The 14,594-nt window shown below is 34.0% G+C and overlaps 1 long non-coding RNA gene across 2 annotated transcripts; it reads right to left on the bottom strand.

The window, feature by feature from the left end:
- Positions 1-581: 581 nt before the first annotated feature.
- LOC135137698 (uncharacterized) lies at positions 582-2,134 on the bottom strand. 2 transcript variants are annotated; one of them, XR_010281914.1, is made up of 4 exons: positions 1,754-2,134; positions 1,469-1,701; positions 1,233-1,364; positions 582-1,183 (listed from the first exon to the last, which is right to left on the bottom strand). It is a non-coding gene; the product is annotated as an uncharacterized LOC135137698 (long non-coding RNA). The 2 variants fall into 2 exon arrangements; XR_010281913.1 differs by having other exon boundaries at positions 1,469-2,134.
- Between the last annotated feature and the right edge of the window lie 12,460 nt (positions 2,135-14,594).

Below are 14,594 nucleotides of genomic sequence, written 5' to 3'. Positions count from 1 at the left end.
AAATACAGTATTTGAAATACAATTGTATTTTGTAATTTGTACATATTTCAAATACATGACACAAATGTATTTTGTATTTTGTATTTCAAATACATTTTAACTTGTATTTTTGTATTTTCAATTACTTGAAATACATTTTATCAAACTACGGCGCGCCATTACAACAGTTTTGCGATCGTGTTAATTCGTGTATGTTCGTGTACTTCGAGAAGTAACAGGATATTCTATGGTTGTAACAGAGAACATAGAGAAGCGCCATAGTTTAAATTAAATGACGGTTGAGGCACAGTAGATCAGTAACGAAACTTCAGCAATATTTGCGGAACAGGTGTGACCTTGGGAGCCCGTTCCCGGGAAACACGAAGATTCAAATATTTCGTAGCATTCGTATGTGATTCATATAATACTAATATCGTCGTCTTCGTTGATTCACTATTAAAGTCTCTCCAATCCCTTAAATGTGACATGTGAGGGCGCATACGTCGGGAGGGAAAGGAATCTGTAATGTCGGCTAAATGTCTGTCCACGACCTTCTCTATTAACTACGGCCTGCTCAATAGTCTAGTTTTCGTGTTCTCCGCGTAGAGCCACTTACCCGTTAAACGCCAAAAAAGACACCTGCCTACTACTAGATAATTTTCAAAAATTGTGACAGGAGTATTTGTCATTCCTCAACGTGTCTCTTGTGTCTAACCTGTTTTAGTTTATTTGTGGCTTAAATAGATCCGAGATTTACAATCGCCAGTTCGTTTTGTTTTTGTTTACGTTTGTTTTAGTGCTTTGTGTTGTGTCTCGCATTTTAAAATGCCTTATTCGTTTTGTTGTGTTCCGTCGTGTTTCTCCACAGATCCTTCAAGATCCTTTCATGAGTTTCCCTCTAATTTTAAGCTAAGACAAGTATGGTTGGGAAAAATATATCCTAATACCGGTAAATCTTCAATAAATATTTTTATTAAGTACCTATTTTTGTTTGCATAAAGTTTGACATATTTTATTAAAAAAGACACTTCTGAATACGAAAAATTGTAGATGAGTGCCCAAGATTATCGGACAAAACGGTTGTTTGCAGTTTACATTTCCTGAAATCATGTTTTAAAGCATCTGAATCAGGAAGAAAATTGCTGAAACGTGATGCTATTCCCACGTTATTTATGGTAGTTTCCGTGTACAAATTTTGCCAAACCTAAAAACAGTTTGTGCGAAATCGAGAAGTGCCTTTTGTAAAGTTTTACCAAATTTAGTAGTTTCGCTTCTATAAACTGATTCTGTATGTAACAGCTATTTTCACCCTGCTTCGATTGTGGATGAACTAAAGAAGCTGTCCAGACCTCTCATGAAAATAGCTTGTTTCAATGTCTGCTTCGCTAAAATAGAATTCGCACAGTGAAAGATAATATGCATTAACTGATGATCTGTATTTTAATAATTATCATCAACTACAATAACTGTAGACCAATGTAGAACATACGCTTTGGTTAGCAGAAGTTTCAAAAATCATTCTCTTTAGTGCGGCCAACCATTTTCTTTTTAAATAATTTTCCGAATTAGGAAAAGTAAATGTTAACGTCTTGATTCTATTCACCACATTCTGTCTCTCTAGAAATAAGGGTACGTGTCCATTGGAGCGCAACTCTCACGAGAGTTCTGATTTTGATTTTATACCATCTTTAATCATAAGTTGTCATTTCAAATTTCAGAGGTCTATTATTACAATGAATTGAATTATTACGAAAAAAATACACGTAAAACATACTTATCGGAGATCATTGTCGCATTTCGAAATGCGTTCGTATTGTGGGAGTCGCTCACAAACTCGGAAAAACTAGGTAAAAACGATACCCTTACCCACGTTGAGGGCAGGCCCAACCATGGCTTTACGGGCTGATTTTGGAATTATTTCTCGCAAACGCCCTCTGAAGTACACATGTAGCTTAATGGTTTCATCTATTATAAATTTAAATGAAAATTTCCAGTGTTTCCTAATTCTTGTTAACCTATAAACTGACAGTTGATGGTCTAAAATTAATTGACGGTTAACGGGTAAGTGGCGCCAAAGTGGCGACATTTTGCGTTTTCTCAGAATCAAAAAAACAATGAAATTCAGGTCGATTGAGCAGGCCGTAGTTAATAGAGAAGGTCGTGGTCTGTCATGGTCTGACTTTTTGACACAATTTGACATCATGTATTTCGGTTTTTACTTGAAAAAGAGGCAAAATTTCGGTACCGGTGCCATAGTCACAACACCATGGGCGTGGATGGTCTTCAAAGGGATATGCAGCAGGAAAATTTTTCTTTGAGGTGTTTACATTGTTATCGGAATGTGTCTCAGGAATTATGAAGCTGCATTCTGGATCACGTTTAATGCTTGCTGGGTAGCTTGAAGAAGTATGAACAGGTAGCGGTGACTTGGAACCATGGAGGAACAAAGTAGGAACAGAGCCGGGTTTAAGTCTTTTATTTGAATAATAACAACTTCTCTCAAAAGTGTTTACCACAAATGTATAAACTGCTGGCAATATTATCACCTGAAATGGTTTTAATGGCTATACATTCCCTCAGGTAAAAGATTCATGTTGGGGTACCCATTTGTAGCATTAAAAACCTTTTTGCACCACAACCTTTTGTTCACAGTATTTGAAGGGAATCTGTGCATTATTTTGTGGTCTCTAGGATCCTTGATTACCCCACAAGCAGGCACAGAGCTATATTTTTTGGACATTTTGATAATATCAATTCAAACACAAACTGTTTTGGCGCGTGACAAAACGGATTAATTACAGGTTCCTGTAACTCCCGAAGGGGGTGACATCTTTTGATATTTTCCCTTTTGACAAGTCGGACGATTGTAACCAATTGGAGAGACTTTAATAGTGAATCAACGAAGACGACGACTAATATAATTGTACACAAAAATAAAAATGGTTGGCATGTACGTACTAGTGACATTGGCCATTTTTTTCTTTCTTATAAATTTATTAACATATTCAAGCAAAACATTTTTATTCAATTTTGACGTTTTAAACTGCGTTTAATAAATCCTTAACAAGTCTGACAAATAAGTTGTCTGTGAAGTTGTTATCCACAAGTGAATTGCAAAATTTTTAATTCACTCTTAATATTTTTAAATCACTCACAAAAAAATAAAAAACAACTTCAGGAACATAAACATTTTGCTTATTATTTTTTATAGTTTTCACAGAATACAATTTGTTTACAATTTTCACTAAAAGGTTGCTGCAACTAAATCAGTATTGTTTGACATATTTGTTTGGCTCTGTGAGGCGTCAATTTGGGAATTGTATAAATCCCACACCAATACAATTCCAAAGTGTGTTTCGTAAACTATTTACTACAGATTATTTCGATACGAGTGCAAGAACCAACCGTGAAACACTATTTTATTTGAAATGAAAAATTTGCTAAGGTGTTCTTTTAAACAAACGTCCGCAACACATCTTCCCTGTATTCCAGCCTCTTCAACAATCATTAAGTGATGTGAGTTACCGGAAACTCACCTTGAAAGAACACAACTGTTTATGGTATATTTGTGGATACTCATTAATACAAAAATTCTTACACCACCACTTCTGCGAAGTTTGTGTGAACTTTGCAGTGGTACATCCTGTTTTAATTGTGTGACATTTTAAAGTCTTCAATGAAGATGTGATTTTTGGCGATTTAATAATGCCACCTGAACATTTTGCAGTTTATACTCCGGTAATGGGTAATACAGGGTTAGTCACGAGAGAATTACTTCTGAAAATTATTTTTACGCAACCCAAAATACGAATACCATGTACCATTTGATTGATTGCTGTTTGGAAACCGTATAAGCACAGGTATAAGTAATGTTGTCAACACAGATTACGGATACGTAATCTGTGTTGTCAACATGATTAGGCAACCAGTAATATCCATTGGGGCAAAAGAGTACTGAGTGACATAGGAAAATTATGGAATATTTGTTTTTACCAATGGCGGCTCGTCATATGAGGCAAGTGAGGCGGCGCCTCACAGCAGATATCTAAAGAACAGATTGACTTAATTTATAATTAAAAAAGAGCTTTCAATGCATTTTAAGTTACAAAAATATGTTGAAATGGGAGATCTGTACATGATTTTTAATTTTTTACACGTTCTGCGGACATTTTTCGTTGAATACTGTACGATTTATGCCCCGAATTCTTTAACTGAAGCGGCCAGAGCGTCGGTTCACTTAAGAGGAATCAGGACCGTGCCGTTGAGTTTTAGAGGGGTTGGTGGGACGAAAAAAACGTATTGTTGGAGGCGGCGTTAACGGCCACCCCACTACTGGATTATTGGTACCGTCTGTGAAAAAGTTCTTACCAGAATCTAAACGATACCGATGCGTACCTAATGTAACCCGAAACCCGCCGCTATTGAGTGTCAACTGGGTGTCGCAGATAAATGGCATAGTATAATTAAACAAATTCCGCTCTGATAAGGAAACTTCAATATTTAGCGTTAACAGAAAGCAGCAGAATTTGTTGATTGTTACTGAATTATATATATTAATAATTGTTTTACTTTTTTCCCTAAAGGTGACTTAATTTTAAACAGCAATAAATCAGTTTAAGCCTATTATATGAATATTTGGGTTCGCTGATGTTAATATTTTATTGATACATCGCTATGTAAAATTGCGTAAATTAGTGACAAATAACCATAAAACCAGTAGTTTCAGAGATTATCTTTCTGTCTAATAACAACAAAGAGATGGAAACGAGAAAAGAAGTAAAAAAAAATTGGTCTAAAGAGTTTAGACAGTACTTCCCTCGCTGTCGGAAACTTGACGACTTAAAAAAAAAAAAATGCGAGGACGTCATCAACATTTTTGCGAGGACACGTATATCAGTTGGGATAGATGTAGTGTAATACTAAGAATAAAATTATTATATTCCCAAATTTTCGTGAAAATGAATTGGGTCGTTTTGAATATTGATTTGTTATAATCAATAAAATAACGAAACAATTTACTCACGTATACGGCGCCGGTGAGAGGCAAAAATTTATAATTTACTGTGTATTATACCGCGTGTCTGGAAAATGGCGGATTACCTCTTCAGTACATTATATACGGGTGTTTCGGGAGTCCCGAAAAAATAATAAAAAAATTCTTTATGATGTAGATTACGAAAAAAGCGTAATTTTATAGAAGTAAAATTGGCAACACTGCACACACCTAATGCGTGAATACTTCCGGCTTACTTTCTGGTTTCTTAGTAACGATGGTGACTGAAATCCACCCTCGCTTTATATCAGGCAAACATTGTTGTCAAATGGAATTTTATCAAATTATTACACAAACAACACAGTAATATCTTTGTGCATTCTAACTGAAATGGTAATTTTAAAGATGGTCATGGGCAAGAGAACTATTAACTAAAAGTTTTGTTACTAGTTATTTTGATAATGAATGTGTTGTTTAGTTGTGAAACGTAGCAAAAGACCTAATTTTAAAATCATTATAACTCTAACAAAATGTGAGAAGGATTTTTTTTACTATTTTTCCTAGACTCACCAGTTGATTGTTACGAGCGTAGCGGAGAATTAATCCGCCATTTTCCAGACACTCGGTATATGCAATATTTAATTTAATCGAAAAAAAAAACTCAAAAACAGCGAAAAAACTTTATCGTACAACGAGAGACAGCTAGACATAATATGAATATACATGTATATTTTTAAAAATTAATCAATGAAAAAAGTTAGATACTAATTAAAGAACAGTTAATGTTTTCAAAGTTTTATATCTTTAGAAAAACAAAAGAATCTAGGTTTTTTCTTGAAGCGCTTCTGTAAAATATGGGTCCCTAATGCGCATATTTCGAGTGTGACGAGGATCAACATGTTCGGGAAGAAGACAGTCTTTATAAAAATTAACCAACTTCCCTTCCATCTTTACTTTCCAAAAGTCATCGTCTCGAGTTATATTTTCCAATTTTAGTGGTTCACTCTCCGAGGTCCAGACTGCAAGTATACATTTTTTCCGATTTGTTATCCTCAGTTGTCCCTGGATTTGATAATACCAGGAATGATTTTTATTGTTTGACATATCACTTCTCCAAAATGTGATTTTTCTTTTGGAAATCGCAACATCTATTGGAGTATTAAATGCTGAAAATGGGCATTTTATCTCTACAATGACGTCATTTCCAATTAACCCATCAGGTGACGCACCCAGGAATGGATACTCATTATCTATGAACAGTCCACATTTGTTTATTCGAGAATCGAGCTGGTGTTCCAATTGCTGACGTGCTTGCTCTTCATACATTCTTCCATGTTTAACAGCATCTACATGATTTAATATCTCTTTTGAATCGTATAAAAGACTGCGAACTATATTTATGCAACTAGTTGTAGAACGTCTTGCACATACTCGATAGAAATTGGAAGCTGTTAGTCTTTTTCTTCTTTCTTCGATCCATAAGCCGCTTTCTGCCTGTAACGTGGTACTAGTTTCTAAATTTATTTTCTCATTTTTTGTTAATATAAGCGAATTTAGAAACACCTCTTTTTCTTTCTCGAATAAATCTATATCCATATCCGGTTGTTGGCAGTATACACCATAGTCAGGATCTTTAATATTTTTTTTAATTTGTGGTTTATAAGTAACTTTTTTTTTATACTGCAATTGTCGCTTGGATTTAGATAATCTTTTTAACTCAAATGTACTTTTGATTTTTGTTGGACTTTTACCTACGAGGTTTTTGTGAATAAGATAGTGAGGTCTTTTTGTGTTGTGACTAATTGCAGCAAAATAACACCGTGATTGATAAGATCCTCCTTTCGAGTAATTTATTCTTTTACCTCCTATAAATTTTGCAATTTTCGAATTAAATTGCTCTACTATATTACTGTCTAGATCTTGAATTAAACTTCTGGAATGCTGCGATAACTGTTTAACAATTGCCATCAACTTATTATAAAATTGGGGTGAAGCCTTTAATGTACTAATTAAATTGTTGTCTTCATCATCGCGCTTACAAAAGTAACTACTGCAACTTTTATGACATCCAAAAACATGTAAAATGCTATTTTCTATATCATTTTTTAAGTTTTCTATCTGATTGGAAAGAAGTTCGGGTTCATTTTTCCTTTGATTAATAGCACATTTAACAGCTGTTCTTAATTTCATTATTTTATGTTCGGTCAAAAGTTTTCGCATTTTCAAAGGATAATGTGTGTCTATGGTCAATTTTCGTAATTTATTAGCGTAGTTGCGGAGAAGATGGTTCCTGCACTCTATTTTCTCTATAGTTATATCTTTGTATGGTCTGGCTTCAATAAGTTTTTTGTAGGTGCTACTGTCACCATCAGCCACAAATTTTGTATATTTTAACCCATACATGGATATACTTTGTTTGAAAGCTTCCACGATCGCCGTTGATTCCATGCCGGCAGAAGTTCCTTTATAATTTCTAAAACATTGATGCTGCTTAGGTTCTTCACGTTTTTCTTGAGCCATGATGCAAATTACGCAAAATTTATTTTTGATGCCTAAATATAATACTTCACCCGTTTGAAGGCCCATAACAGCCGCGGTTCCTGACAAAGCATTGTAATTAGTTCTATAACTTCTCTTAGACCAGCTGCCATCTCCTACCACTGTAATACACGGTATACCGTCTTTATCAACATGTCCTTTTCCTATTGCAATTTGTTTTTCTTTTTCAGCAGACTTTTTCATTTCTTCCAATGCAGTTTTTTCTATAACCTTACTAACTGTGTCATGATGTTTTTTGTAAGTCTTTTCATCCATACAAGGAATTTCCATAGAGGACAAAAATTCTTGCAAATTATAAAAACCACACCCAATACTCATGATACCTTCCACACAAGATGTATTTATGTTAATAGTTTTAGTACATTCTTGCACTATATTTTCGCTACTACTTTCATTTTTTCCCTCAAAAGGATTTGTGTGTATACTAAGATCGACGTTACACATATTGCATCTAAAAGTAATGATAGAATTTAATCCAAGTCGAGTCTCCTTACGACATTCTAAATTTGTTATATCACAGCCAAAAACTTTATTGTGGCAGCTTATGGTCTTCAATGAATCCACAAAATGTTGAAGGTGATCCACACGTCTTCCAATAAGAGTTTCATTAGAAGATTTTGTTGAAGGACCCTCTGAATTTTTTTCACAGCTCGAAAAAACATAACTCTGTAAGTAATATTTATACAAATTAAAAAAAACACGTTAAATACTACACTTACTTCGGAACTCTCTACTTGTTCAAAGTCTTCAATGTGTGCGGAAGACGTAGAAGGAAAATTTAATCTTTCATTACATGTGCTACTAAAATAAAAAAATGAAGAGTAAAGAATGCATTTTTAATGTAGTAAAGACCTTAGATCATATAATAAATAGATACCACCATGCCGTGTTCTTTCCCTAGGACAGCCTGTGACGACATCCTCCTGTCACACATCTCTCTCGTGCATGGAGGGATTACAATGAAACTATCCTTGCCTGATCACTATTTGAATTTTGCGCGCCTAAATTTTAGAAAGTATGTCTGAACTAACTTCGGAAGAAAGATGTTGACAGCTTGATTTTATAAATAATTCACAGTAGATAACGAAAGCAATAGTAAATTATTGGGCAGCAATTGTGATCCTTTATGACTACATCACTTAAAATAGGATCTTTGTTCTAAATTCTAAAATTGTTTTTTGTACAACAACTCGAAAGAGAGGTTAGAAGAAACATCTGTCAAAAGCGACTTGTTGCGCTGGTGCGGTACAAGGATGGAAGTGAAATAGACATATACAGATGAAATGCATATAACAAAGATGAAGATGTGGTGATCACACAAGGATAGCATTATACTACTCCCCTGGACGTAGAAAACGACAACAGATAGCTTCATGTCTAGTCACACCTTTCAGTTTGAGTATTGGTATCTATTTATTATATGATCTAAGGTAAAGACACACTCGTACCTCTCGTTATTAGAAGGTTCTCCATTATCAGATGCTGATGTTTTCTTCGAGGTTGTACTTCTATTAAGGTAGGGCAAACCAGCTCTTTTACACCTTTAAAAAATTAGTAGATATAGAAATTGTTTTCCAAAATATAGGTACTAAGATAAACATTGATATAATACATACATTTATCGAAAAAAACAGAGCAAATGAGAGTGACATAAATGTCTCATTCCCATTGCTTTTTATTGATCTATGAGAAGCTGATTTGCTAATCTTGCCCCGTGTTTTTTTAAACCATTAATTGTATGTACGGGTCGCTAAAAAGTATGGAAGCAGTTGAATATCGCGAGAACGGTTTATCGGAATTCATTGAAATGTGGTACAAAAGTAAAAATCTTTGAACTCTTTAGTCTAAAATACTATTCAAATTTTGATCAATATTTGTTTTATCGACATTGATTTTTTTTAAAAACACGAAGGGTCAAATTTAATATTTTTTAAAAAAGAAATTTTTTCTGCAATCAGTAATGTAACACATGTCTTTCTTTCTTTCAAATAAATGGCAACAAAACTATTAAAATAATACAATTTGGATTTTTTTGCTTGTATTTCAGTTAAATTTTTAAAATTATTATTAACTTTTATTTAATTTTTCTATCAACGCACAAGTGGTAAAGGACCAATGATAGGTAAAGACAACATTTCCTATAAGCCAAATAAAATTCACATATTCCAAATTGTATTTATTATTTTAATGTCTTTTTTAGTGCAAATAAAGAAAGAATTAAATTTGACCCCTCATGCCAATTAAAAAAAAAATCAAGTTGTTTATGGAACTTTGAATACTATTTGAGAGGAAAGAGTTCAAATACTTTTACTTGTATACCATCAAATGTCAATAAGTTCCGTTAAATCGTTCTCGCAATATTCAACTACTTCCTTACTTTTTAGCAACCCTGTATGTATCTACGATATCAAATAAATTTTAACTAATATACACCAATTTTTATGTATCTAATTACATAATTGTATCTTACCTGTTATAATTTACTAGATTTGTACACTTCCGAAGTTTCGCGGATAAAAAAAGTCCTGTTTTGTTTCCTTTCCGTTTTACCATTTTGAAATACCTACACTGTCACAACACACTAAATTCACTGATAAGGTATCCGTAGTGGTATTCAAATTCTATATAATACTTACAACGAGTTGAAAGACAGAAAAGCACCTGAACTAGGTAAAGCTTTGAAACAGATTATGTAAAACCAGTTGACCAGACATCAAGTAGCGCAAATTCGGCATATTTGCAAGTTTATCTTATCTACAATATGCATTCTTTTCTTTTATTTTATACCACCATCGCCTACAGTTTTTAGATAAGCTTATTGAAGAAGAAGAGAATTGAGTTTTGAACGCCGGCAACGAGCAAGCAACGAAATATTGGGAATAAAACCTTTATCGGTCGCTAAAATTAAATCCGGATTGTTTCCTGTAGGGGTACCGTCATTCTGTAATATATAACTGTCATCACAAATTTTAACGAATTAGGGAATGGTACCCCAACCTGGGATGTCATTATTTAAAAATTTTTTAAATATTAAAAATATATATTCTATTTGACGCACATAAAAATTTCTTTGTGTTAATTAATCCTTAATCTATATTTTAAATTTCTATTTTTTCAAATAACTGAGGAGAAGAAAAAATCAATCACATAAGCAGTAGAGGCTCGCTACTTCCGGTAGAAACGTCAACTAAACTAACATACGCTATGCTTTTAAAGCATTCAGATACATCGTAAACAATTTAAATTTTTTAAATATAAGCCTCACTCGTCACTACTACTTATTTCAATACAAATCGACTTTTGAAGTGGAATGTACTTTTGAAACTTTCATCAAATTACACCAGGAGGCAGCACATCCCATTGACGTACAAATCGTTTTGTAGATAGTTTGTACTTCTATCAATTTTCTGGATAAACAAGGTATTTTCAAAAAATAATTTTTACCATCGTTACGACAAAACTTTAATCTATATGTCTCTAGTGTTACTTTTTTAAAAATGTTCCTATATTTTATAGAAACTAGCATCTTAACCAAGCCAAATAGGGCTAACTTTGTAAGATTGTATTTCCTTTCTTTAATTATAAATCAAAAAACTAACACTACAGACGGATGAAGTAGCATTTTTTCTTTAACTTATTAAAAAATTATTGCAAAGCAATGCATTTTTGGCTTTATTTTAACAGAAGTACAAACATCACTTTCGAGCGAAATATTTGCCAGTGGGGATCCCTCTTAAACCAACGAAGCCCAATCACAGACACGGATTTCCATGACTCAGCTGCTATACTCCAATACATGAATTCGCTCGGAACTGAGGCGATATCTTCGATGCTTCTCGGCCAATTTCGGCGTACTAATTCAACCATTTTCCTATTTATTTTACAGAATGGAAGGGGTGCAGGGTGAGTGGGTAATTAGCATAAATGTGAATAAAAGCCCACGTGTTGGTGTTTCGTGTTTTTGTCTCTTTCATAGGTACAGGGTACAGGTGAGTGAAAAATGAATTCGGAGTACGATATTATCATGTTGCTTCTTGAAACGCCGTTTTCACGGCGAACCGAGTTAGAACGTCGGTAAATTTTGCTAAATATCGAGCAGTCAAAACCGTTAATTAATTTAACTTCCATTGATAAGCGACAAAATCGTCAGTACTCCAGGTCTTTTAAATCAACCTGGTACGAAACATATAAACGGCTCTGCCGTAGCCGTAATATTTATGCTGAAAATGTATATTGTTGGCTGTATCTACTCTTAGGCAATGAAAAAAACACATGGACGATGTCTCCGGGATATAACGATTTAAAGAATTTCATCCGAAGTGCAAAGTTACATGAAAGTTCCAAAGACATTAAAAATTTCATGGGCTTAAATTAATATTTAGAAAGGAACACAACTATTGGCGAATCCCTCCAAGAAAGTGCTAGTTTAAACAAAATTTTGACTTGTAAAAAGATTGTTGATTAAATGTGTTATGGGTGTTATTATGACCCACCACTGACCCGGAAATGACCGGCATTCAGGCAAGACTTCTATCATTACGGGTACTAAGACCAAGTAATGATATGCATTGATTAGATTAACAGAACAACTTTCGAGATTCTAGAATTACAGCATACAAATTAGTCTGCTATTATTCTCTAATCTCACCCCATCCCCAAAAGTCCAGCGTAACTACCGACCATTTATCCGCGCATCACATGAAAAGTGACCTACACTACTCTGACCTACTGGTGCTAATCTAATCTGACTGACTTGATCAGACTGTTCAAGAAACTTACGAACAATATGACATGTTCCTAACAAAACAGCTTTTTGAATTTTGACAATTATTGAATCATTCAAATGCAAAGACTTTAAATTCTCAACTAAGCTATTTGGAACTACACCTACATTAGAGATAACTAGGGGTAGAATTGAAATTTTTTTAAGATTCAACATGGATTTCATTTCTATCGATAATTGTAGATATTTTGAAATCTTGGTGTCGTATGTTTGAATAATGTTGTTTGTGTTAGGAATAGCAATGTCAATGAGAATGGCTTCGTTCGTGTGTTTTTTGATAAGTATGATGTCTGGTCTGTTAGCTGTAATGTTTAAGTCTGTAAGTATTGTGCGATCCCAGTATAATTTGTATTTGTTATTTTCAAGGAATGGAGACGGAATGTAAGTGTAATAGGGTGTCGTATCTTCGATTAAGTTCATAAGTGTTGCTAATTCTTTGTGAATGATTTTGGCTGCGTTGTCGTGTCTAGCTTTGTAATCAGTTTGTGTTAGGATGCTGCAAGAAGAGATTATGTGCTGGATCGTTTCAGGTTTTGCTTTGCATAGGCGACAGCAGTCGTTTTTTATGTTCGGATCTTTGATGATGTATTTTCTATAATTCTTGGTATTGATTACTTGGTCTTGAATAGCAAACACAAATCCTTCTGTTTCGGCATACAAACTTGATTTTTTTAACCAAATCAATGACATCTTCTTATTGACATGATTTTCTTCTAAGTCTTTGTAGAATTTTCCATGCAGTTGTTTTTGTTTTATTATTATTTAAGACCCACCACTGACCCGGAAATGACCGGCATTCAGGCAAGACTTCTATCATTACGGGTACTAAGACCAAGTAATGATATGCATTGATTAGATTAACAGAACAACTTTCGAGATTCTAGAATTACAGCATACAAATTAGTCTGCTATTATTCTCTAATCTCACCCCATCCCCAAAAGTCCAGCGTAACTACCGACCATTTATCCGCGCATCACATGAAAAGTGACCTACACTACTCTGACCTACTGGTGCTAATCTAATCTGACTGACTTGATCAGACTGTTCAAGAAACTTACGAACAATATGACATGTTCCTAACAAAACAGCTTTTTGAATTTTGACAATTATTGAATCATTCAAATGCAAAGACTTTAAATTCTCAACTAAGCTATTTGGAACTACACCTACATTAGAGATAACTAGGGGTAGAATTGAAATTTTTTTAAGATTCAACATGGATTTCATTTCTATCGATAATTGTAGATATTTTGAAATCTTGGTGTCGTATGTTTGAATAATGTTGTTTGTGTTAGGAATAGCAATGTCAATGAGAATGGCTTCGTTCGTGTGTTTTTTGATAAGTATGATGTCTGGTCTGTTAGCTGTAATGTTTAAGTCTGTAAGTATTGTGCGATCCCAGTATAATTTGTATTTGTTATTTTCAAGGAATGGAGACGGAATGTAAGTGTAATAGGGTGTCGTATCTTCGATTAAGTTCATAAGTGTTGCTAATTCTTTGTGAATGATTTTGGCTGCGTTGTCGTGTCTAGCTTTGTAATCAGTTTGTGTTAGGATGCTGCAAGAAGAGATTATGTGCTGGATCGTTTCAGGTTTTGCTTTGCATAGGCGACAGCAGTCGTTTTTTATGTTCGGATCTTTGATGATGTATTTTCTATAATTCTTGGTATTGATTACTTGGTCTTGAATAGCAAACACAAATCCTTCTGTTTCGGCATACAAACTTGATTTTTTTAACCAAATCAATGACATCTTCTTATTGACATGATTTTCTTCTAAGTCTTTGTAGAATTTTCCATGCAGTTGTTTTTGTTTTATTATTATTTAAGACCCACCACTGACCCGGAAATGACCGGCATTCAGGCAAGACTTCTATCATTACGGGTACTAAGACCAAGTAATGATATGCATTGATTAGATTAACAGAACAACTTTCGAGATTCTAGAATTACAGCATACAAATTAGTCTGCTATTATTCTCTAATCTCACCCCATCCCCAAAAGTCCAGCGTAACTACCGACCATTTATCCGCGCATCACATGAAAAGTGACCTACACTACTCTGACCTACTGGTGCTAATCTAATCTGACTGACTTGATCAGACTGTTCAAGAAACTTACGAACAATATGACATGTTCCTAACAAAACAGCTTTTTGAATTTTGACAATTATTGAATCATTCAAATGCAAAGACTTTAAATTCTCAACTAAGCTATTTGGAACTACACCTACATTAGAGATAACTAGGGGTAGAATTGAAATTTTTTTAAGATTCAAC

This window comes from Zophobas morio, unplaced genomic scaffold, assembly GCF_036711695.1.
Source record: "Zophobas morio isolate AGI-343-1 ecotype UQ-CSIRO unplaced genomic scaffold, CSIRO_AGI_Zmor_V1 ptg000029l, whole genome shotgun sequence".
Classification (NCBI taxonomy): Eukaryota; Metazoa; Arthropoda; class Insecta; order Coleoptera; family Tenebrionidae; genus Zophobas; species Zophobas morio.
The sequence above is the reverse complement of the archived record's forward strand: the minus strand, read 5'-3'. Positions and strand labels throughout refer to the sequence as shown.